At 42.5% G+C, this 18,173-nt stretch overlaps 34 non-coding genes across 34 annotated transcripts; all 34 read left to right on the forward strand.

The window, feature by feature from the left end:
- The first annotated feature begins 212 nt into the window (after window positions 1–212).
- Window positions 213–331, forward strand: LOC140023623 (5S ribosomal RNA). The gene has a single exon (XR_011827592.1). It is a non-coding gene; the product is annotated as a 5S ribosomal RNA (ribosomal RNA).
- Window positions 332–748: 417 nt separating this feature from the next.
- LOC140023987 (5S ribosomal RNA) lies at window positions 749–867 on the forward strand. Its single transcript, XR_011827954.1, has one exon. It is a non-coding gene; the product is annotated as a 5S ribosomal RNA (ribosomal RNA).
- Window positions 868–1,285: 418 nt separating this feature from the next.
- On the forward strand, window positions 1,286–1,404 carry LOC140022214 (5S ribosomal RNA). The gene has a single exon (XR_011826196.1). It is a non-coding gene; the product is annotated as a 5S ribosomal RNA (ribosomal RNA).
- A 417-nt stretch (window positions 1,405–1,821) lies between these two features.
- Window positions 1,822–1,940, forward strand: LOC140032299 (5S ribosomal RNA). Its single transcript, XR_011836225.1, has one exon. It is a non-coding gene; the product is annotated as a 5S ribosomal RNA (ribosomal RNA).
- Window positions 1,941–2,356: 416 nt separating this feature from the next.
- On the forward strand, window positions 2,357–2,475 carry LOC140023624 (5S ribosomal RNA). The gene has a single exon (XR_011827593.1). It is a non-coding gene; the product is annotated as a 5S ribosomal RNA (ribosomal RNA).
- A 417-nt stretch (window positions 2,476–2,892) lies between these two features.
- On the forward strand, window positions 2,893–3,011 carry LOC140024406 (5S ribosomal RNA). Its single transcript, XR_011828379.1, has one exon. It is a non-coding gene; the product is annotated as a 5S ribosomal RNA (ribosomal RNA).
- Window positions 3,012–3,429: 418 nt separating this feature from the next.
- On the forward strand, window positions 3,430–3,548 carry LOC140022215 (5S ribosomal RNA). The gene has a single exon (XR_011826197.1). It is a non-coding gene; the product is annotated as a 5S ribosomal RNA (ribosomal RNA).
- Window positions 3,549–3,965: 417 nt separating this feature from the next.
- LOC140032300 (5S ribosomal RNA) lies at window positions 3,966–4,084 on the forward strand. Its single transcript, XR_011836226.1, has one exon. It is a non-coding gene; the product is annotated as a 5S ribosomal RNA (ribosomal RNA).
- Window positions 4,085–4,500: 416 nt separating this feature from the next.
- On the forward strand, window positions 4,501–4,619 carry LOC140024361 (5S ribosomal RNA). The gene has a single exon (XR_011828334.1). It is a non-coding gene; the product is annotated as a 5S ribosomal RNA (ribosomal RNA).
- Window positions 4,620–5,036: 417 nt separating this feature from the next.
- On the forward strand, window positions 5,037–5,155 carry LOC140022216 (5S ribosomal RNA). The gene has a single exon (XR_011826198.1). It is a non-coding gene; the product is annotated as a 5S ribosomal RNA (ribosomal RNA).
- A 416-nt stretch (window positions 5,156–5,571) lies between these two features.
- On the forward strand, window positions 5,572–5,690 carry LOC140022217 (5S ribosomal RNA). The gene has a single exon (XR_011826199.1). It is a non-coding gene; the product is annotated as a 5S ribosomal RNA (ribosomal RNA).
- A 418-nt stretch (window positions 5,691–6,108) lies between these two features.
- LOC140024195 (5S ribosomal RNA) lies at window positions 6,109–6,227 on the forward strand. The gene has a single exon (XR_011828167.1). It is a non-coding gene; the product is annotated as a 5S ribosomal RNA (ribosomal RNA).
- Window positions 6,228–6,644: 417 nt separating this feature from the next.
- Window positions 6,645–6,763, forward strand: LOC140031843 (5S ribosomal RNA). The gene has a single exon (XR_011835768.1). It is a non-coding gene; the product is annotated as a 5S ribosomal RNA (ribosomal RNA).
- A 417-nt stretch (window positions 6,764–7,180) lies between these two features.
- Window positions 7,181–7,299, forward strand: LOC140022020 (5S ribosomal RNA). Its single transcript, XR_011826002.1, has one exon. It is a non-coding gene; the product is annotated as a 5S ribosomal RNA (ribosomal RNA).
- Window positions 7,300–7,715: 416 nt separating this feature from the next.
- LOC140023996 (5S ribosomal RNA) lies at window positions 7,716–7,834 on the forward strand. The gene has a single exon (XR_011827963.1). It is a non-coding gene; the product is annotated as a 5S ribosomal RNA (ribosomal RNA).
- A 417-nt stretch (window positions 7,835–8,251) lies between these two features.
- On the forward strand, window positions 8,252–8,370 carry LOC140022218 (5S ribosomal RNA). Its single transcript, XR_011826200.1, has one exon. It is a non-coding gene; the product is annotated as a 5S ribosomal RNA (ribosomal RNA).
- Window positions 8,371–8,786: 416 nt separating this feature from the next.
- On the forward strand, window positions 8,787–8,905 carry LOC140022219 (5S ribosomal RNA). Its single transcript, XR_011826201.1, has one exon. It is a non-coding gene; the product is annotated as a 5S ribosomal RNA (ribosomal RNA).
- Window positions 8,906–9,321: 416 nt separating this feature from the next.
- On the forward strand, window positions 9,322–9,440 carry LOC140022220 (5S ribosomal RNA). Its single transcript, XR_011826202.1, has one exon. It is a non-coding gene; the product is annotated as a 5S ribosomal RNA (ribosomal RNA).
- A 418-nt stretch (window positions 9,441–9,858) lies between these two features.
- On the forward strand, window positions 9,859–9,977 carry LOC140024196 (5S ribosomal RNA). Its single transcript, XR_011828168.1, has one exon. It is a non-coding gene; the product is annotated as a 5S ribosomal RNA (ribosomal RNA).
- A 417-nt stretch (window positions 9,978–10,394) lies between these two features.
- Window positions 10,395–10,513, forward strand: LOC140031844 (5S ribosomal RNA). The gene has a single exon (XR_011835769.1). It is a non-coding gene; the product is annotated as a 5S ribosomal RNA (ribosomal RNA).
- Window positions 10,514–10,931: 418 nt separating this feature from the next.
- Window positions 10,932–11,050, forward strand: LOC140022021 (5S ribosomal RNA). The gene has a single exon (XR_011826003.1). It is a non-coding gene; the product is annotated as a 5S ribosomal RNA (ribosomal RNA).
- Window positions 11,051–11,466: 416 nt separating this feature from the next.
- On the forward strand, window positions 11,467–11,585 carry LOC140021953 (5S ribosomal RNA). The gene has a single exon (XR_011825935.1). It is a non-coding gene; the product is annotated as a 5S ribosomal RNA (ribosomal RNA).
- Window positions 11,586–12,002: 417 nt separating this feature from the next.
- On the forward strand, window positions 12,003–12,121 carry LOC140022221 (5S ribosomal RNA). The gene has a single exon (XR_011826203.1). It is a non-coding gene; the product is annotated as a 5S ribosomal RNA (ribosomal RNA).
- A 416-nt stretch (window positions 12,122–12,537) lies between these two features.
- Window positions 12,538–12,656, forward strand: LOC140022223 (5S ribosomal RNA). Its single transcript, XR_011826205.1, has one exon. It is a non-coding gene; the product is annotated as a 5S ribosomal RNA (ribosomal RNA).
- A 418-nt stretch (window positions 12,657–13,074) lies between these two features.
- Window positions 13,075–13,193, forward strand: LOC140022022 (5S ribosomal RNA). The gene has a single exon (XR_011826004.1). It is a non-coding gene; the product is annotated as a 5S ribosomal RNA (ribosomal RNA).
- Window positions 13,194–13,609: 416 nt separating this feature from the next.
- Window positions 13,610–13,728, forward strand: LOC140021954 (5S ribosomal RNA). Its single transcript, XR_011825936.1, has one exon. It is a non-coding gene; the product is annotated as a 5S ribosomal RNA (ribosomal RNA).
- A 417-nt stretch (window positions 13,729–14,145) lies between these two features.
- LOC140022224 (5S ribosomal RNA) lies at window positions 14,146–14,264 on the forward strand. Its single transcript, XR_011826206.1, has one exon. It is a non-coding gene; the product is annotated as a 5S ribosomal RNA (ribosomal RNA).
- Window positions 14,265–14,680: 416 nt separating this feature from the next.
- Window positions 14,681–14,799, forward strand: LOC140022225 (5S ribosomal RNA). Its single transcript, XR_011826207.1, has one exon. It is a non-coding gene; the product is annotated as a 5S ribosomal RNA (ribosomal RNA).
- Window positions 14,800–15,216: 417 nt separating this feature from the next.
- Window positions 15,217–15,335, forward strand: LOC140024197 (5S ribosomal RNA). Its single transcript, XR_011828169.1, has one exon. It is a non-coding gene; the product is annotated as a 5S ribosomal RNA (ribosomal RNA).
- Window positions 15,336–15,752: 417 nt separating this feature from the next.
- On the forward strand, window positions 15,753–15,871 carry LOC140031845 (5S ribosomal RNA). The gene has a single exon (XR_011835770.1). It is a non-coding gene; the product is annotated as a 5S ribosomal RNA (ribosomal RNA).
- Window positions 15,872–16,289: 418 nt separating this feature from the next.
- LOC140024198 (5S ribosomal RNA) lies at window positions 16,290–16,408 on the forward strand. Its single transcript, XR_011828170.1, has one exon. It is a non-coding gene; the product is annotated as a 5S ribosomal RNA (ribosomal RNA).
- A 416-nt stretch (window positions 16,409–16,824) lies between these two features.
- LOC140022226 (5S ribosomal RNA) lies at window positions 16,825–16,943 on the forward strand. Its single transcript, XR_011826208.1, has one exon. It is a non-coding gene; the product is annotated as a 5S ribosomal RNA (ribosomal RNA).
- A 416-nt stretch (window positions 16,944–17,359) lies between these two features.
- Window positions 17,360–17,478, forward strand: LOC140021955 (5S ribosomal RNA). Its single transcript, XR_011825937.1, has one exon. It is a non-coding gene; the product is annotated as a 5S ribosomal RNA (ribosomal RNA).
- A 417-nt stretch (window positions 17,479–17,895) lies between these two features.
- LOC140022227 (5S ribosomal RNA) lies at window positions 17,896–18,014 on the forward strand. The gene has a single exon (XR_011826209.1). It is a non-coding gene; the product is annotated as a 5S ribosomal RNA (ribosomal RNA).
- Window positions 18,015–18,173: the final 159 nt, after the last annotated feature.

Raw genomic sequence — 18,173 nt, forward strand, 5'->3', positions numbered from 1 at the left:
CGTGAAGGATTGATTTCATGATAATTTAGAGTTGCGGGATGATGGAAAAAAACAGGGGGCAAATCAATAACAAAAAAAAATATGAAAGCAAATAAACAAAAGGGTAAGAGAAAAATGCTTGAATTGACGCTTAAAATGAATTTCGGTCTAGAAAAGCCACACTGCTTCGCAGGACGGGATGGTTTAAAAGAATAAAGCGAAAGGAACATGGCGGGTGCGATAATACCAGCACTAATGCACCGGATCCCATCAGAACTCCGAAGTTAAGCATGCTTGGGCGACAGTAGTACTAGGATGGGTGACCCCCTGGGAATTCCTCTTGTTGCACCCCTCTTTTTTTTGTTTCGAAATCCAAATTTCCTATTCGTTCTTTATCCTGTAGTAATTTAGCTCCGTCGGAACGATTGCTTAATATTTTGCTTCTTGTCGAAGCGTGAAGGAGGATCTGAAGGCGCGAGACAAATCAGGAACGGTACGGCTCGATCAAAGCCCGGATCGTCGCTCAAATTTGTCGGCGCAAATGTATCAGCGCAAGCGTGAAGGATTGATTTCATGATAATTTAGAGTTGCGGGATGATGGAAAAAAACAGGGGGCAAATCAATAACAAAAAAAAAATATGAAAGCAAATAAATAAAAGGATAATAGGAAAATGCTTGAATTGACGCTTAAAATGAATTTCGGTCTAGAAAAGCAACACTGCTTCGCAGGACGGGGTAGTTTAAAAGAATAAAGCGAAAGGAATATGGCGGGTGCGATCATACCAGCACTAATGCACCGGATCCCATCAGAACTTCGAAATTAAGCGTGTTTGGGCGAGAGTAGTACTTGGATTGATGACCCCCTGGGAAGTCCTCGTGTTGCACCCCTCTCTTTTTTGTTTCGAAATCCAAATTTCCTATTCGTTCTTTATCATGTAGTAATTTAGCTCTGTCGGAACGATTGCTTAATATTTTGCTTCTTGTCGAAGCGTGAAGGAGGATCTGAAGGCGCGAGACAAATCAGGAACGGTACGGTTCGATCAAAGCCCGGATCGTCGCTCAAATTTGTCGGCGCAAATGTATCAGCGCAAGCGTGAAGGATTGATTTCATGATAATTTAGAGTTGCGGGATGATGGAAAAAAAAAGGGGGCAAGTCAATAACAAAAAAAAAAATATGAAAGCAAATAAATAAAAGGATAATAGGAAAATGCTTGAATTGACGCTTAAAATGAATTTCGGTCTAGAAAAGCCACACTGCTTCGCAGGACGGGGTAGTTTAAAAGAATAAAGCGAAAGGAATATGGCGGGTGCGATCATACCAGCACTAATGCACCGGATCCCATCAGAACTTCGAAATTAAGCGTGTTTGGGCGAGAGTAGTACTTGGATTGGTGACCCCCTGGGAAGTCCTCGTGTTGCACCCCTCTCTTTTTTGTTTCGAAATCCAAATTTCCTATTCGGTCTTTATCCAGTAGTAATTTAGTTCCGTCGGAACGATTGCTTAATATTTTGCTTCTTGTCGAAGTGTGAAGGAGGATCTGAAGGCGCGAGACAAATCAGGAACGGTACGGTTCGATCAAAGCCCGGATCGTCGCTCAAATTTGTCGGCGCAAATGTATCAGCGCAAGCGTGAAGGATTGATTTCATGATAATTTAGAGTTGCGGGATGATGGAAAAAAACAGGGGGCAAATCAATAACAAAAAAAAAATATGAAAGCAAATAAACAAAAAGGTAAGAGAAAAATGCTTGAATTGACGCTTAAAATGAATTTCGGTCTAGAAAAGCCACACTGCTTCGCAGGACGGGATGGTTTAAAAGAATAAAGCGAAAGGAACATGGCGGGTGCGATCATACCAGCACTAATGCACCGGATCCCATCAGAACTCCGAAGTTAAGCATGCTTGGGCGAGAGTAGTACTAGGAAGGGTGACCCCCTGGGAATTCCTCTTGTTGCACCCCTCTCTTTTTTGTTTCGAAATTCAAATTTTCTATTCGTTCTTTATCCTGTAGTAATTTAGGTCCTTCGGAACGATTGCTTCATATTTTGCTTTTTCTCGAAGCATGAAGGCGGATCTGAAGGCGCGAGACAAATCAGGAACGGTACGGCTCGATCAAAGCCCGGATCGTCGCTCAAATTTGTCGGCGCAAATGTATCAGCGCAAGCGTGAAGGATTGATTTCATGATAATTTAGAGTTGCGGGATGATGGAAAAAAACAGGGGGCAAATCAATAACAAAAAAAAATATGAAAGCAAATAAACAAAAGGGTAAGAGAAAAATGCTTGAATTGACGCTTAAAATGAATTTCGGTCTAGAAAAGCCACACTGCTTCGCAGGACGGGATGGTTTAAAAGAATAAAGCGAAAGGAACATGGCGGGTGCGATAATACCAGCACTAATGCACCGGATCCCATCAGAACTCCGAAGTTAAGCATGCTTGGGCGACAGTAGTACTAGGATGGGTGACCCCCTGGGAATTCCTCTTGTTGCACCCCTCTTTTTTTTGTTTCGAAATCCAAATTTCCTATTCGTTCTTTATCCTGTAGTAATTTAGCTCCGTCGGAACGATTGCTTAATATTTTGCTTCTTGTCGAAGCGTGAAGGAGGATCTGAAGGCGCGAGACAAATCAGGAACGGTACGGCTCGATCAAAGCCCGGATCGTCGCTCAAATTTGTCGGCGCAAATGTATCAGCGCAAGCGTGAAGGATTGATTTCATGATAATTTAGAGTTGCGGGATGATGGAAAAAAACAGGGGGCAAATCAATAACAAAAAAAAAATATGAAAGCAAATAAATAAAAGGATAATAGGAAAATGCTTGAATTGACGCTTAAAATGAATTTCGGTCTAGAAAAGCCACACTGCTTCGCAGGACGGGGTAGTTTAAAAGAATAAAGCGAAAGGAATATGGCGGGTGCGATCATACCAGCACTAATGCACCGGATCCCATCAGAACTTCGAAATTAAGCGTGTTTGGGCGAGAGTAGTACTTGGATTGATAACCCCCTGGGAAGTCCTCGTGTTGCACCCCTCTCTTTTTTGTTTCGAAATCCAAATTTCCAATTCGTTCTTTATCATGTAGTAATTTAGCTCTGTCGGAACGATTGCTTAATATTTTGCTTCTTGTCGAAGCGTGAAGGAGGATCTGAAGGCGCGAGACAAATCAGGAACGGTACGGTTCGATCAAAGCCCGGATCGTCGCTCAAATTTGTCGGCGCAAATGTATCAGCGCAAGCGTGAAGGATTGATTTCATGATAATTTAGAGTTGCGGGATGATGGAAAAAAAAAGGGGGCAAGTCAATAACAAAAAAAAAAATATGAAAGCAAATAAATAAAAGGATAATAGGAAAATGCTTGAATTGACGCTTAAAATGAATTTCGGTCTAGAAAAGCCACACTGCTTCGCAGGACGGGGTAGTTTAAAAGAATAAAGCGAAAGGAATATGGCGGGTGCGATCATACCAGCACTAATGCACCGGATCCCATCAGAACTTCGAAATTAAGCGTGTTTGGGCGAGAGTAGTACTTGGATTGGTGACCCCCTGGGAAGTCCTCGTGTTGCACCCCTCTCTTTTTTGTTTCGAAATCCAAATTTCCTATTCGGTCTTTATCCAGTAGTAATTTAGTTCCGTCGGAACGATTGCTTAATATTTTGCTTCTTGTCGAAGTGTGAAGGAGGATCTGAAGGCGCGAGACAAATCAGGAACGGTACGGTTCGATCAAAGCCCGGATCGTCGCTCAAATTTGTCGGCGCAAATGTATCAGCGCAAGCGTGAAGGATTGATTTCATGATAATTTAGAGTTGCGGGATGATGGAAAAAAACAGGGGGCAAATCAATAACAAAAAAAAAATATGAAAGCAAATAAACAAAAAGGTAAGAGAAAAATGCTTGAATTGACGCTTAAAATGAATTTCGGTCTAGAAAAGCCACACTGCTTCGCAGGACGGGATGGTTTAAAAGAATAAAGCGAAAGGAACATGGCGGGTGCGATCATACCAGCACTAATGCACCGGATCCCATCAGAACTCCGAAGTTAAGCATGCTTGGGCGAGAGTAGTACTAGGAAGGGTGACCCCCTGGGAATTCCTCTTGTTGCACCCCTCTCTTTTTTGTTTCGAAATTCAAATTTTCTATTCGTTCTTTATCCTGTAGTAATTTAGGTCCTTCGGAACGATTGCTTCATATTTTGCTTTTTCTCGAAGCATGAAGGCGGATCTGAAGGCGCGAGACAAATCAGGAACGGTACGGCTCGATCAAAGCCCGGATCGTCGCTCAAATTTGTCGGCGCAAATGTATCAGCGCAAGCGTGAAGGATTGATTTCATGATAATTTAGAGTTGCGGGATGATGGAAAAAAACAGGGGGCAAATCAATAACAAAAAAAAATATGAAAGCAAATAAACAAAAGGGTAAGAGAAAAATGCTTGAATTGACGCTTAAAATGAATTTCGGTCTAGAAAAGCCACACTGTTTCGCAGGACGGGATGGTTTAAAAGAATAAAGCGAAAGGAACATGGCGGGTGCGATAATACCAGCACTAATGCACCGGATCCCATCAGAACTCCGAAGTTAAGCATGCTTGGGCGACAGTAGTACTAGGATGGGTGACTCCCTGGGAATTCCTCTTGTTGCACCCCTCTTTTTTTTGTTTCGAAATCCAAATTTCCTATTCGTTCTTTATCCTGTAGTAATTTAGCTCCGTCGGAACGATTGCTTAATATTTTGCTTCTTGTCGAAGCGTGAAGGAGGATCTGAAGGCGCGAGACAAATCAGGAACGGTACGGCTCGATCAAAGCCCGGATCGTCGCTCAAATTTGTCGGCGCAAATGTATCAGCGCAAGCGTGAAGGATTGATTTCATGATAATTTAGAGTTGCGGGATGATGGAAAAAAACAGGGGGCAAATCAATAACAAAAAAAAAATATGAAAGCAAATAAATAAAAGGATAATAGGAAAATGCTTGAATTGACGCTTAAAATGAATTTCGGTCTAGAAAAGCCACACTGCTTCGCAGGACGGGGTAGTTTAAAAGAATAAAGCGAAAGGAATATGGCGGGTGCGATCATACCAGCACTAATGCACCGGATCCCATCAGAACTTCGAAATTAAGCGTGTTTGGGCGAGAGTAGTACTTGGATTGGTGACCCCCTGGGAAGTCCTCGTGTTGCACCCCTCTCTTTTTTGTTTCGAAATCCAAATTTCCTATTCGTTCTTTATCCTGTAGTAATTTAGCTCCGTCGGAACGATTGCTTAATATTTTGCTTCTTGTCGAAGCGTGAAGGAGGATCTGAAGGCGCGAGACAAATCAGGAACGGTACGGCTCGATCAAAGCCCGGATCGTCGCTCAAATTTGTCGGCGCAAATGTATCAGCGCAAGCGTGAAGGATTGATTTCATGATAATTTAGAGTTGCGGGATGATGGAAAAAAACAGGGGGCAAATCAATAACAAAAAAAAATATGAAAGCAAATAAATAAAAGGATAATAGGAAAATGCTTGAATTGACGCTTAAAATGAATTTCGGTCTAGAAAAGCCACACTGCTTCGCAGGACGGGGTAGTTTAAAAGAATAAAGCGAAAGGAATATGGTGGGTGCGATCATACCAGCACTAATGCACCGGATCCCATCAGAACTTCGAAATTAAGCGTGTTTGGGCGAGAGTAGTACTTGGATTGGTGACCCCCTGGGAAGTCCTCGTGTTGCACCCCTCTCTTTTTTGTTTCGAAATCCAAATTTCCTATTCGTTCTTTATCATGTAGTAATTTAGCTCTGTCGGAACGATTGCTTAATATTTTGCTTCTTGTCGAAGCGTGAAGGAGGATCTGAAGGCGCGAGACAAATCAGGAACGGTACGGTTCGATCAAAGCCCGGATCGTCGCTCAAATTTGTCGGCGCAAATGTATCAGCGCAAGCGTGAAGGATTGATTTCATGATAATTTAGAGTTGCGGGATGATGGAAAAAAAAAGGGGGCAAATCAATAACAAAAAAAAAAATATGAAAGCAAATAAATAAAAGGATAATAGGAAAATGCTTGAATTGACGCTTAAAATGAATTTCGGTCTAGAAAAGCCACACTGCTTCGCAGGACGGGGTAGTTTAAAAGAATAAAGCGAAAGGAATATGGCGGGTGCGATCATACCAGCACTAATGCACCGGATCCCATCAGAACTTCGAAATTAAGCGTGTTTGGGCGAGAGTAATACTTGGATTGGTGACCCCCTGGGAAGTCCTCGTGTTGCACCCCTCTCTTTTTTGTTTCGAAATCCAAATTTCCTATTCGGTCTTTATCCAGTAGTAATTTAGTTCCGTCGGAACGATTGCTTAATATTTTGCTTCTTGTCGAAGTGTGAAGGAGGATCTGAAGGCGCGAGACAAATCAGGAACGGTACGGTTCGATCAAAGCCCGGATCGTCGCACAAATTTGTCGGCGCAAATGTATCAGCGCAAGCGTGAAGGATTGATTTCATGATAATTTATAGTTGCGGGATGATGGAAAAAAACAGGGGGCAAATCAATAACAAAAAAAAAATATGAAAGCAAATAAACAAAAAGGTAAGAGAAAAATGCTTGAATTGACGCTTAAAATGAATTTCGGTCTAGAAAAGCCACACTGCTTCGCAGGACGGGATGGTTTAAAAGAATAAAGCGAAAGGAACATGGCGGGTGCGATCATACCAGCACTAATGCACCGGATCCCATCAGAACTCCGAAGTTAAGCATGCTTGGGCGAGAGTAGTACTAGGATGGGTGACCCCCTGGGAATTCCTCTTGTTGCACCCCTCTTTTTTTTGTTTCGAAATCCAAATTTCCTATTCGTTCTTTATCCTGTAGTAATTTAGCTCCGTCGGAACGATTGCTTAATATTTTGCTTCTTGTCGAAGCGTGAAGGAGGATCTGAAGGCGCGAGACAAATCAGGAACGGTACGGCTCGATCAAAGCCCGGATCGTCGATCAAATTTGTCGGCGCAAATGTATCAGCGCAAGCGTGAAGGATTGATTTCATGATAATTTAGAGTTGCGGGATGATGGAAAAAAACAGGGGGCAAATCAATAACAAAAAAAAAATATGAAAGCAAATAAATAAAAGGATAATAGGAAAATGCTTGAATTGACGCTTAAAATGAATTTCGGTCTAGAAAAGCCACACTGCTTCGCAGGACGGGGTAGTTTAAAAGAATAAAGCGAAAGGAACATGGCGAGTGTGATCATACCAGCACTAATGCACCGGATCCCATCAGAACTCCGAAGTTAAGCATGCTTGGGCGAGAGTAGTACTAGGAAGGGTGACCCCCTGGGAATTCCTCTTGTTGCACCCCTCTCTTTTTTGTTTCGAAATTCAAATTTTCTATTCGTTCTTTATCCTGTAGTAATTTAGGTCCTTCGGAACGATTGCTTCATATTTTGCTTTTTCTCGAAGCATGAAGGCGGATCTGAAGGCGCGAGACAAATCAGGAACGGTACGGCTCGATCAAAGCCCGGATCGTCGCTCATATTTGTCGGCGCAAATGTATCAGCGCAAGCGTGAAGGATTGATTTCATGATAATTTAGAGTTGCGGGATGATGGAAAAAAACAGGGGGCAAATCAATAACAAAAAAAAATATGAAAGCAAATAAACAAAAGGGTAAGAGAAAAATGCTTGAATTGACGCTTAAAATGAATTTCGGTCTAGAAAAGCCACACTGCTTCGCAGGACGGGATGGTTTAAAAGAATAAAGCGAAAGGAACATGGCGGGTGCGATCATACCAGCACTAATGCACCGGATCCCATCAGAACTCCGAAGTTAAGCAAGCTTGGGCGACAGTAGTACTAGGATGGGTGACCCCCTGGGAATTCCTCTTGTTGCACCCCTCTTTTTTTTGTTTCGAAATCCAAATTTCCTATTCGTTCTTTATCCTGTAGTAATTTAGCTCCGTCGGAACGATTGCTTAATATTTTGCTTCTTGTCGAAGCGTGAAGGAGGATCTGAAGGCGCGAGACAAATCAGGAACGGTACGGCTCGATCAAAGCCCGGATCGTCGCTCAAATTTGTCGGCGCAAATGTATCAGCGCAAGCGTGAAGGATTGATTTCATGATAATTTAGAGTTGCGGGATGATGGAAAAAAACAGGGGGCAAATCAATAACAAAAAAAAAATATGAAAGCAAATAAATAAAAGGATAATAGGAAAATGCTTGAATTGACGCTTAAAATGAATTTCGGTCTAGAAAAGCCACACTGCTTCGCAGGACGCGGTAGTTTAAAAGAATAAAGCGAAAGGAATATGGCGGGTGCGATCATACCAGCACTAATGCACCGGATCCCATCAGAACTTCGAAATTAAGCGTGTTTGGGCGAGAGTAGTACTTGGATTGGTGACCCCCTGGGAAGTCCTCGTGTTGCACCCCTCTCTTTTTTGTTTCGAAATCCAAATTTCCTATTCGTTCTTTATCCTGTAGTAATTTAGCTCCGTCGGAACGATTGCTTAATATTTTGCTTCTTGTCGAAGCGTGAAGGAGGATCTGAAGGCGCGAGACAAATCAGGAACGGTACGGCTCGATCAAAGCCCGGATCGTCGCTCAAATTTGTCGGCGCAAATGTATCAGCGCAAGCGTGAAGGATTGATTTCATGATAATTTAGAGTTGCGGGATGATGGAAAAAAACAGGGGGCAAATCAATAACAAAAAAAAATATGAAAGCAAATAAATAAAAGGATAATAGGAAAATGCTTGAATTGACGCTTAAAATGAATTTCGGTCTAGAAAAGCCACACTGCTTCGCAGGACGGGGTAGTTTAAAAGAATAAAGCGAAAGGAATATGGTGGGTGCGATCATACCAGCACTAATGCACCGGATCCCATCAGAACTTCGAAATTAAGCGTGTTTGGGCGAGAGTAGTACTTGGATTGGTGACCCCCTGGGAAGTCCTCGTGTTGCACCCCTCTCTTTTTTGTTTCGAAATCCAAATTTCCTATTCGTTCTTTATCCTGCAGTAATTTAGCTCCGTCGGAACGATTGCTTAATATTTTGCTTCTTGTCGAAGCGTGAAGGAGGATCTGAAGGCGCGAGACAAATCAGGAACGGTACGGCTCGATCAAAGCCCGGATCGTCGCTCAAATTTGTCGGCGCAAATGTATCAGCGCAAGCGTGAATGATTGATTTCATGATAATTTAGAGTTGCGGGATGATGGAAAAAAACAGGGGGCAAATCAATAACAAAAAAAAATATGAAAGCAAATAAATAAAAGGTTAATAGGAAAATGCTTGAATTGACGCTTAAAATGAATTTCGGTCTAGAAAAGCCACACTGCTTCGCAGGACGGGGTAGTTTAAAAGAATAAAGCGAAAGAAATATGGCGGGTGCGATCATACCAGCACTAATGCACCGGATCCCATCAGAACTTCGAAATTAAGCGTGTTTGGGCGAGAGTAGTACTTGGATTGGTGACCCCCTGGGAAGTCCTCGTGTTGCACCCCTCTCTTTTTTGTTTCGAAATCCAAATTTCCTATTCGTTCTTTATCATGTAGTAATTTAGCTCTGTCGGAACGATTGCTTAATATTTTGCTTCTTGTCGAAGCGTGAAGGAGGATCTGAAGGCGCGAGACAAATCAGGAACGGTACGGTTCGATCAAAGCCCGGATCGTCGCTCAAATTTGTCGGCGCAAATGTATCAGCGCAAGCGTGAAGGATTGATTTCATGATAATTTAGAGTTGCGGGATGATGGACAAAAAAAGGGGGCAAATCAATAACAAAAAAAAAAATATGAAAGCAAATAAATAAAAGGATAATAGGAAAATGCTTGAATTGACGCTTAAAATGAATTTCGGTCTAGAAAAGCCACACTGCTTCGCAGGACGGGGTAGTTTAAAAGAATAAAGCGAAAGGAATATGGCGGGTGCGATCATACCAGCACTAATGCACCGGATCCCATCAGAACTTCGAAATTAAGCGTGTTTGGGCGAGAGTAATACTTGGATTGGTGACCCCCTGGGAAGTCCTCGTGTTGCACCCCTCTCTTTTTTGTTTCGAAATCCAAATTTCCTATTCGGTCTTTATCCAGTAGTAATTTAGTTCCGTCGGAACGATTGCTTAATATTTTGCTTCTTGTCGAAGTGTGAAGGAGGATCTGAAGGCGCGAGACAAATCAGGAACGGTACGGTTCGATCAAAGCCCGGATCGTCGCTCAAATTTGTCGGCGCAAATGTATCAGCGCAAGCGTGAAGGATTGATTTCATGATAATTTAGAGTTGCGGGATGATGGAAAAAAACAGGGGGCAAATCAATAACAAAAAAAAAATATGAAAGCAAATAAACAAAAAGGTAAGAGAAAAATGCTTGAATTGACGCTTAAAATGAATTTCGGTCTAGAAAAGCCACACTGCTTCGCAGGACGGGATGGTTTAAAAGAATAAAGCGAAAGGAACATGGCGGGTGCGATCATACCAGCACTAATGCACCGGATCCCATCAGAACTCCGAAGTTAAGCATGCTTGGGCGAGAGTAGTACTAGGATGGGTGACCCCCTGGGAATTCCTCTTGTTGCACCCCTCTTTTTTTTGTTTCGAAATCCAAATTTCCTATTCGTTCTTTATCCTGTAGTAATTTAGCTCCGTCGGAACGATTGCTTAATATTTTGCTTCTTGTCGAAGCGTGAAGGAGGATCTGAAGGCGCGAGACAAATCAGGAACGGTACGGCTCGATCAAAGCCCGGATCGTCGCTCAAATTTGTCGGCGCAAATGTATCAGCGCAAGCGTGAAAGATTGATTTCATGATAATTTAGAGTTGCGGGATGATGGAAAAAAACAGGGGGCAAATCAATAACAAAAAAAAAAATATGAAAGCAAATAAATAAAAGGATAATAGGAAAATGCTTGAATTGACGCTTAAAATGAATTTCGGTCTAGAAAAGCCACACTGCTTCGCAGGACGGGGTAGTTTAAAAGAATAAAGCGAAAGGAACATGGCGAGTGTGATCATACCAGCACTAATGCACCGGATCCCATCAGAACTCCGAAGTTAAGCATGCTTGGGCGAGAGTAGTACTAGGAAGGGTGACCCCCTGGGAATTCCTCTTGTTGCACCCCTCTCTTTTTTGTTTCGAAATTCAAATTTTCTATTCGTTCTTTATCCTGTAGTAATTTAGGTCCTTCGGAACGATTGCTTCATATTTTGCTTTTTCCCGAAGCATGAAGGCGGATCTGAAGGCGCGAGACAAATCAGGAACGGTACGGCTCGATCAAAGCCCGGATCGTCGCTCAAATTTGTCGGCGCAAATGTATCAGCGCAAGCGTGAAGGATTGATTTCATGATAATTTAGAGTTGCGGGATGATGGAAAAAAACAGGGGGCAAATCAATAACAAAAAAAAATATGAAAGCAAATAAACAAAAGGGTAAGAGAAAAATGCTTGAATTGACGATTAAAATGAATTTCGGTCTAGAAAAGCCACACTGCTTCGCAGGACGGGATGGTTTAAAAGAATAAAGCGAAAGGAACATGGCGGGTGCGATCATACCAGCACTAATGCACCGGATCCCATCAGAACTCCGAAGTTAAGCATGCTTGGGCGACAGTAGTACTAGGATGGGTGACCCCCTGGGAATTCCTCTTGTTGCACCCCTCTTTTTTTTGTATCGAAATCCAAATTTCCTATTCGTTCTTTATCCTGTAGTAATTTAGCTCCGTCGGAACGATTGCTTAATATTTTGCTTCTTGTCGAAGCGTGAAGGAGGATCTGAAGGCGCGAGACAAATCAGGAACGGTACGGCTCGATCAAAGCCCGGATCGTCGCTCAAATTTGTCGGCGCAAATGTATCAGCGCAAGCGTGAAGGATTGATTTCATGATAATTTAGAGTTGCGGGATGATGGAAAAAAACAGGGGGCAAATCAATAACAAAAAAAAAATATGAAAGCAAATAAAAAAAAGGATAATAGGAAAATGCTTGAATTGACGCTTAAAATGAATTTCGGTCTAGAAAAGCCACACTGCTTCGCAGGACGGGGTAGTTTAAAAGAATAAAGCGAAAGGAATATGGCGGGTGCGATCATACCAGCACTAATGCACCGGATCCCATCAGAACTTCGAAATTAAGCGTGTTTGGGCGAGAGTAGTACTTGGATTGGTGACCCCCTGGGAAGTCCTCGTGTTGCACCCCTCTCTTTTTTGTTTCGAAATCCAAATTTCCTATTCGTTCTTTATCCTGTAGTAATTTAGCTCCGTCGGAACGATTGCTTAATATTTTGCTTCTTGTCGAAGCGTGAAGGAGGATCTGAAGGCGCGAGACAAATCAGGAACGGTACGGCTCGATCAAAGCCCGGATCGTCGCTCAAATTTGTCGGCGCAAATGTATCAGCGCAAGCGTGAAGGATTGATTTCATGATAATTTAGAGTTGCGGGATGATGGAAAAAAACAGGGGGCAAATCAATAACAAAAAAAAATATGAAAGCAAATAAATAAAAGGATAATAGGAAAATGCTTGAATTGACGCTTAAAATGAATTTCGGTCTAGAAAAGCCACACTGCTTCGCAGGACGGGGTAGTTTAAAAGAATAAAGCGAAAGGAATATGGTGGGTGCGATCATACCAGCACTAATGCACCGGATCCCATCAGAACTTCGAAATTAAGCGTGTTTGGGCGAGAGTAGTACTTGGATTGGTGACCCCCTGGGAAGTCCTCGTGTTGCACCCCTCTCTTTTTTGTTTCGAAATCCAAATTTCTTATTCGTTCTTTATCCTGCAGTAATTTAGCTCCGTCGGAACGATTGCTTAATATTTTGCTTCTTGTCGAAGCGTGAAGGAGGATCTGAAGGCGCGAGACAAATCAGGAACGGTACGGCTCGATCAAAGCCCGGATCGTCGCTCAAATTTGTCGGCGCAAATGTATCAGCGCAAGCGTGAAAGATTGATTTCATGATAATTTAGAGTTGCGGGATGATGGAAAAAAACAGGGGGCAAATCAATAACAAAAAAAAAAATATGAAAGCAAATAAATAAAAGGATAATAGGAAAATGCTTGAATTGACGCTTAAAATGAATTTCGGTCTAGAAAAGCCACACTGCTTCGCAGGACGGGGTAGTTTAAAAGAATAAAGCGAAAGGAACATGGCGAGTGTGATCATACCAGCACTAATGCACCGGATCCCATCAGAACTCCGAAGTTAAGCATGCTTGGGCGAGAGTAGTACTAGGAAGGGTGACCCCCTGGGAATTCCTCTTGTTGCACCCCTCTCTTTTTTGTTTCGAAATTCAAATTTTCTATTCGTTCTTTATCCTGTAGTAATTTAGGTCCTTCGGAACGATTGCTTCATATTTTGCTTTTTCCCGAAGCATGAAGGCGGATCTGAAGGCGCGAGACAAATCAGGAACGGTACGGCTCGATCAAAGCCCGGATCGTCGCTCAAATTTGTCGGCGCAAATGTATCAGCGCAAGCGTGAAGGATTGATTTCATGATAATTTAGAGTTGCGGGATGATGGAAAAAAACAGGGGGCAAATCAATAACAAAAAAAAATATGAAAGCAAATAAACAAAAGGGTAAGAGAAAAATGCTTGAATTGACGATTAAAATGAATTTCGGTCTAGAAAAGCCACACTGCTTCGCAGGACGGGATGGTTTAAAAGAATAAAGCGAAAGGAACATGGCGGGTGCGATCATACCAGCACTAATGCACCGGATCCCATCAGAACTCCGAAGTTAAGCATGCTTGGGCGACAGTAGTACTAGGATGGGTGACCCCCTGGGAATTCCTCTTGTTGCACCCCTCTTTTTTTTGTATCGAAATCCAAATTTCCTATTCGTTCTTTATCCTGTAGTAATTTAGCTCCGTCGGAACGATTGCTTAATATTTTGCTTCTTGTCGAAGCGTGAAGGAGGATCTGAAGGCGCGAGACAAATCAGGAACGGTACGGCTCGATCAAAGCCCGGATCGTCGCTCAAATTTGTCGGCGCAAATGTATCAGCGCAAGCGTGAAGGATTGATTTCATGATAATTTAGAGTTGCGGGATGATGGAAAAAAACAGGGGGCAAATCAATAACAAAAAAAAAATATGAAAGCAAATAAAAAAAAGGATAATAGGAAAATGCTTGAATTGACGCTTAAAATGAATTTCGGTCTAGAAAAGCCACACTGCTTCGCAGGACGGGGTAGTTTAAAAGAATAAAGCGAAAGGAATATGGCGGGTGCGATCATACCAGCACTAATGCACCGGATCCCATCAGAACTTCGAAATTAAGCGTGTTTGGGCGAGAGTAGTACTTGGATTGGTGACCCCCTGGGAAGTCCTCGTGTTGCACCCCTCTCTTTTTTGTTTCGAAATCCAAATTTCCTATTCGTTCTTTATCCTGTAGTAATTTAGCTCCGTCGGAACGATTGCTTAATATTTTGCTTCTTGTCGAAGCGTGAAGGAGGATCTGAAGGCGCGAGACAAATCAGGAACGGTACGGCTCGATCAAAGCCCGGATCGTCGCTCAAATTTGTCGGCGCAAATGTATCAGCGCAAGCGTGAAGGATTGATTTCATGATAATTTAGAGTTGCGGGATGATGGAAAAAAACAGGGGGCAAATCAATAACAAAAAAAAATATGAAAGCAAATAAATAAAAGGATAATAGGAAAATGCTTGAATTGACGCTTAAAATGAATTTCGGTCTAGAAAAGCCACACTGCTTCGCAGGACGGGGTAGTTTAAAAGAATAAAGCGAAAGGAATATGGTGGGTGCGATCATACCAGCACTAATGCACCGGATCCCATCAGAACTTCGAAATTAAGCGTGTTTGGGCGAGAGTAGTACTTGGATTGGTGACCCCCTGGGAAGTCCTCGTGTTGCACCCCTCTCTTTTTTGTTTCGAAATCCAAATTTCTTATTCGTTCTTTATCCTGCAGTAATTTAGCTCCGTCGGAACGATTGCTTAATATTTTGCTTCTTGTCGAAGCGTGAAGGAGGATCTGAAGGCGCGAGACAAATCAGGAACGGTACGGTTCGATCAAAGCCCGGATCGTCGCTCAAATTTGTCGGCGCAAATGTATCAGCGCAAGCGTGAAGGATTGATTTCATGATAATTTAGAGTTGCGGGATGATGGAAAAAAAAAGGGGGCAAATCAATAACAAAAAAAAAATATGAAAGCAAATAAATAAAAGGATAATAGGAAAATGCTTGAATTGACGCTTAAAATGAATTTCGGTCTAGAAAAGCCACACTGCTTCGCAGGACGGGGTAGTTTAAAAGAATAAAGCGAAAGGAATATGGCGGGTGCGATCATACCAGCACTAATGCACCGGATCCCATCAGAACTTCGAAATTAAGCGTGTTTGGGCGAGAGTAATACTTGGATTGGTGACCCCCTGGGAAGTCCTCGTGTTGCACCCCTCTCTTTTTTGTTTCGAAATCCAAATTTCCTATTCGGTCTTTATCCAGTAGTAATTTAGTTCCGTCGGAACGATTGCTTAATATTTTGCTTCTTGTCGAAGTGTGAAGGAGGATCTGAAGGCGCGAGACAAATCAGGAACGGTACGGTTCGATCAAAGCCCGGATCGTCGCTCAAATTTGTCGGCGCAAATGTATCAGCGCAAGCGTGAAGGATTGATTTCATGATAATTTAGAGTTGCGGGATGATGGAAAAAAACAGGGGGCAAATCAATAACAAAAAAAAAATATGAAAGCAAATAAACAAAAAGGTAAGAGAAAAATGCTTGAATTGACGCTTAAAATGAATTTCGGTCTAGAAAAGCCACACTGCTTCGCAGGACGGGATGGTTTAAAAGAATAAAGCGAAAGGAACATGGCGGGTGCGATCATACCAGCACTAATGCACCGGATCCCATCAGAACTCCGAAGTTAAGCATGCTTGGGCGAGAGTAGTACTAGGATGGGTGACCCCCTGGGAATTCCTCTTGTTGCACCCCTCTTTTTTTTGTTTCGAAATCCAAATTTCCTATTCGTTCTTTATCCTGTAGTAATTTAGCTCCGTCGGAACGATTGCTTAATATTTTGCTTCTTGTCGAAGCGTGAAGGAGGATCTGAAGGCGCGAGACAAATCAGGAACGGTACGGCTGGATCAAAGCCCGGATCGTCGCTCAAATTTGTCGGCGCAAATGTATCAGCGCAAGCGTGAAAGATTGATTTCATGATAATTTAGAGTTGCGGGATGATGGAAAAAAACAGGGGGCAAATCAATAACAAAAAAAAAAATATGAAAGCAAATAAATAAAAGGATAATAGGAAAATGCTTGAATTGACGCTTAAAATGAATTTCGGTCTAGAAAAGCCACACTGCTTCGCAGGACGGGGTAGTTTAAAAGAATAAAGCGAAAGGAATATGGCGGGTGCGATCATACCAGCACTAATGCACCGGATCCCATCAGAACTTCGAAATTAAGCGTGTTTGGGCGAGAGTAATACTTGGATTGGTGACCCCCTGGGAAGTCCTCGTGTTGCACCCCTTTCTTTTTTGTTTCGAAATCCAAATTTCCTATTCGGTCTTTATCCAGTAGTAATTTACTTCCGTCGGAACGATTGCTTAATATTTTGCTTCTTGTCGAAGTGTGAAGGAGGATCTGAAGGCGCGAGACAAATCAGGAACGGTACGGTTCGATCAAAGCCCGGATCGTCGCTCAAATTTGTCGGCGCAAATGTATCAGCGCAAGCGTGAAGGATTGATTTCATGATAATTTAGAGTTGCGGGATGATGGAAAAAAACAGGGGGCAAATCAATAACAAAAAAAAATATGAAAGCAAATAAATAAAAGGATAATAGGAAAATGCTTGAATTGACGCTTAAAATGAATTTCGGTCTAGAAAAGCCACACTGCTTCGCAGGACGGGGTAGTTTAAAAGAATAAAGCGAAAGGAACATGGCGGGTGCGATCATACCAGCACTAATGCACCGGATCCCATCAGAACTTCGAAATTAAGCGTGTTTGGGCGAGAGTAGTACTTGGATTGGTGACCCCCTGGGAAGTCCTCGTGTTGCACCCCTCTCTTTTTTGTTTCGAAATCCAAATTTCCTATTCGTTCTTTATCCTGTAGTAATTTAGGTCCTTCGGAACGATTGCTTCATATTTTGCTTCTTGTCGAAGCGTGAAGGAGGATCTGAAGGCGCGAGACAAATCAGGAACGGTACGGCTCGATCAAAGCCCGGATCGTCGCTCAAATTTGTCGGCGCAAATGTATCAGCGCAAGCGTGAAGGATTGATTTCATGATAATTTAGAGTTGCGGGATGATGGAAAAAAACAGGGGGCAAATCAATAACAAAAAAAAATATGAAAGCAAATAAACAAAAGGGTAAGAGAAAAATGCTTGAATTGACGATTAAAATGAATTTCGGTCTAGAAAAGCCACACTGCTTCGCAGGACGGGATGGTTTAAAAGAATAAAGCGAAAGGAACATGGCGGGTGCGATCATACCAGCACTAATGCACCGGATCCCATCAGAACTCCGAAGTTAAGCATGCTTGGGCGACAGTAGTACTAGGATGGGTGACCCCCTGGGAATTCCTCTTGTTGCACCCCTCTTTTTTTTGTATCGAAATCCAAATTTCCTATTCGTTCTTTATCCTGTAGTAATTTAGCTCCGTCGGAACGATTGCTTAATATTTTGCTTCTTGTCGAAGCGTGAAGGAGGATCTGAAGGCGCGAGACAAATCAGGAACGGTACGGCTCGATCAAAGCCCGGATCGTCGCTCAAATTTGTCGGCGCAAATGTATCAGCGCAAGCGTGAAGGATTGATTTCATGATAATTTAGAGTTGCGGGATGATGGAAAAAAACAGGGGGCAAATCAATAACAAAAAAAAAATATGAAAGCAAATAAAAAAAAGGATAATAGGAAAATGCTTGAATTGACGCTTAAAATGAATTTCGGTCTAGAAAAGCCACACTGCTTCGCAGGACGGGGTAGTTTAAAAGAATAAAGCGAAAGGAATATGGCGGGTGCGATCATACCAGCACTAATGCACCGGATCCCATCAGAACTTCGAAATTAAGCGTGTTTGGGCGAGAGTAGTACTTGGATTGGTGACCCCCTGGGAAGTCCTCGTGTTGCACCCCTCTCTTTTTTGTTTCGAAATCCAAATTTCCTATTCGTTCTTTATCCTGTAGTAATTTAGCTCCGTCGGAACGATTGCTTAATATTTTGCTTCTTGTCGAAGCGTGAAGGAGGATCTGAAGGCGCGAGACAAATCAGGAACGGTACGGCTCGATCAAAGC

Source organism: Coffea arabica, chromosome 11e (assembly GCF_036785885.1).
Source record: "Coffea arabica cultivar ET-39 chromosome 11e, Coffea Arabica ET-39 HiFi, whole genome shotgun sequence".
NCBI classification, from domain to species: domain Eukaryota; kingdom Viridiplantae; phylum Streptophyta; class Magnoliopsida; order Gentianales; family Rubiaceae; genus Coffea; species Coffea arabica.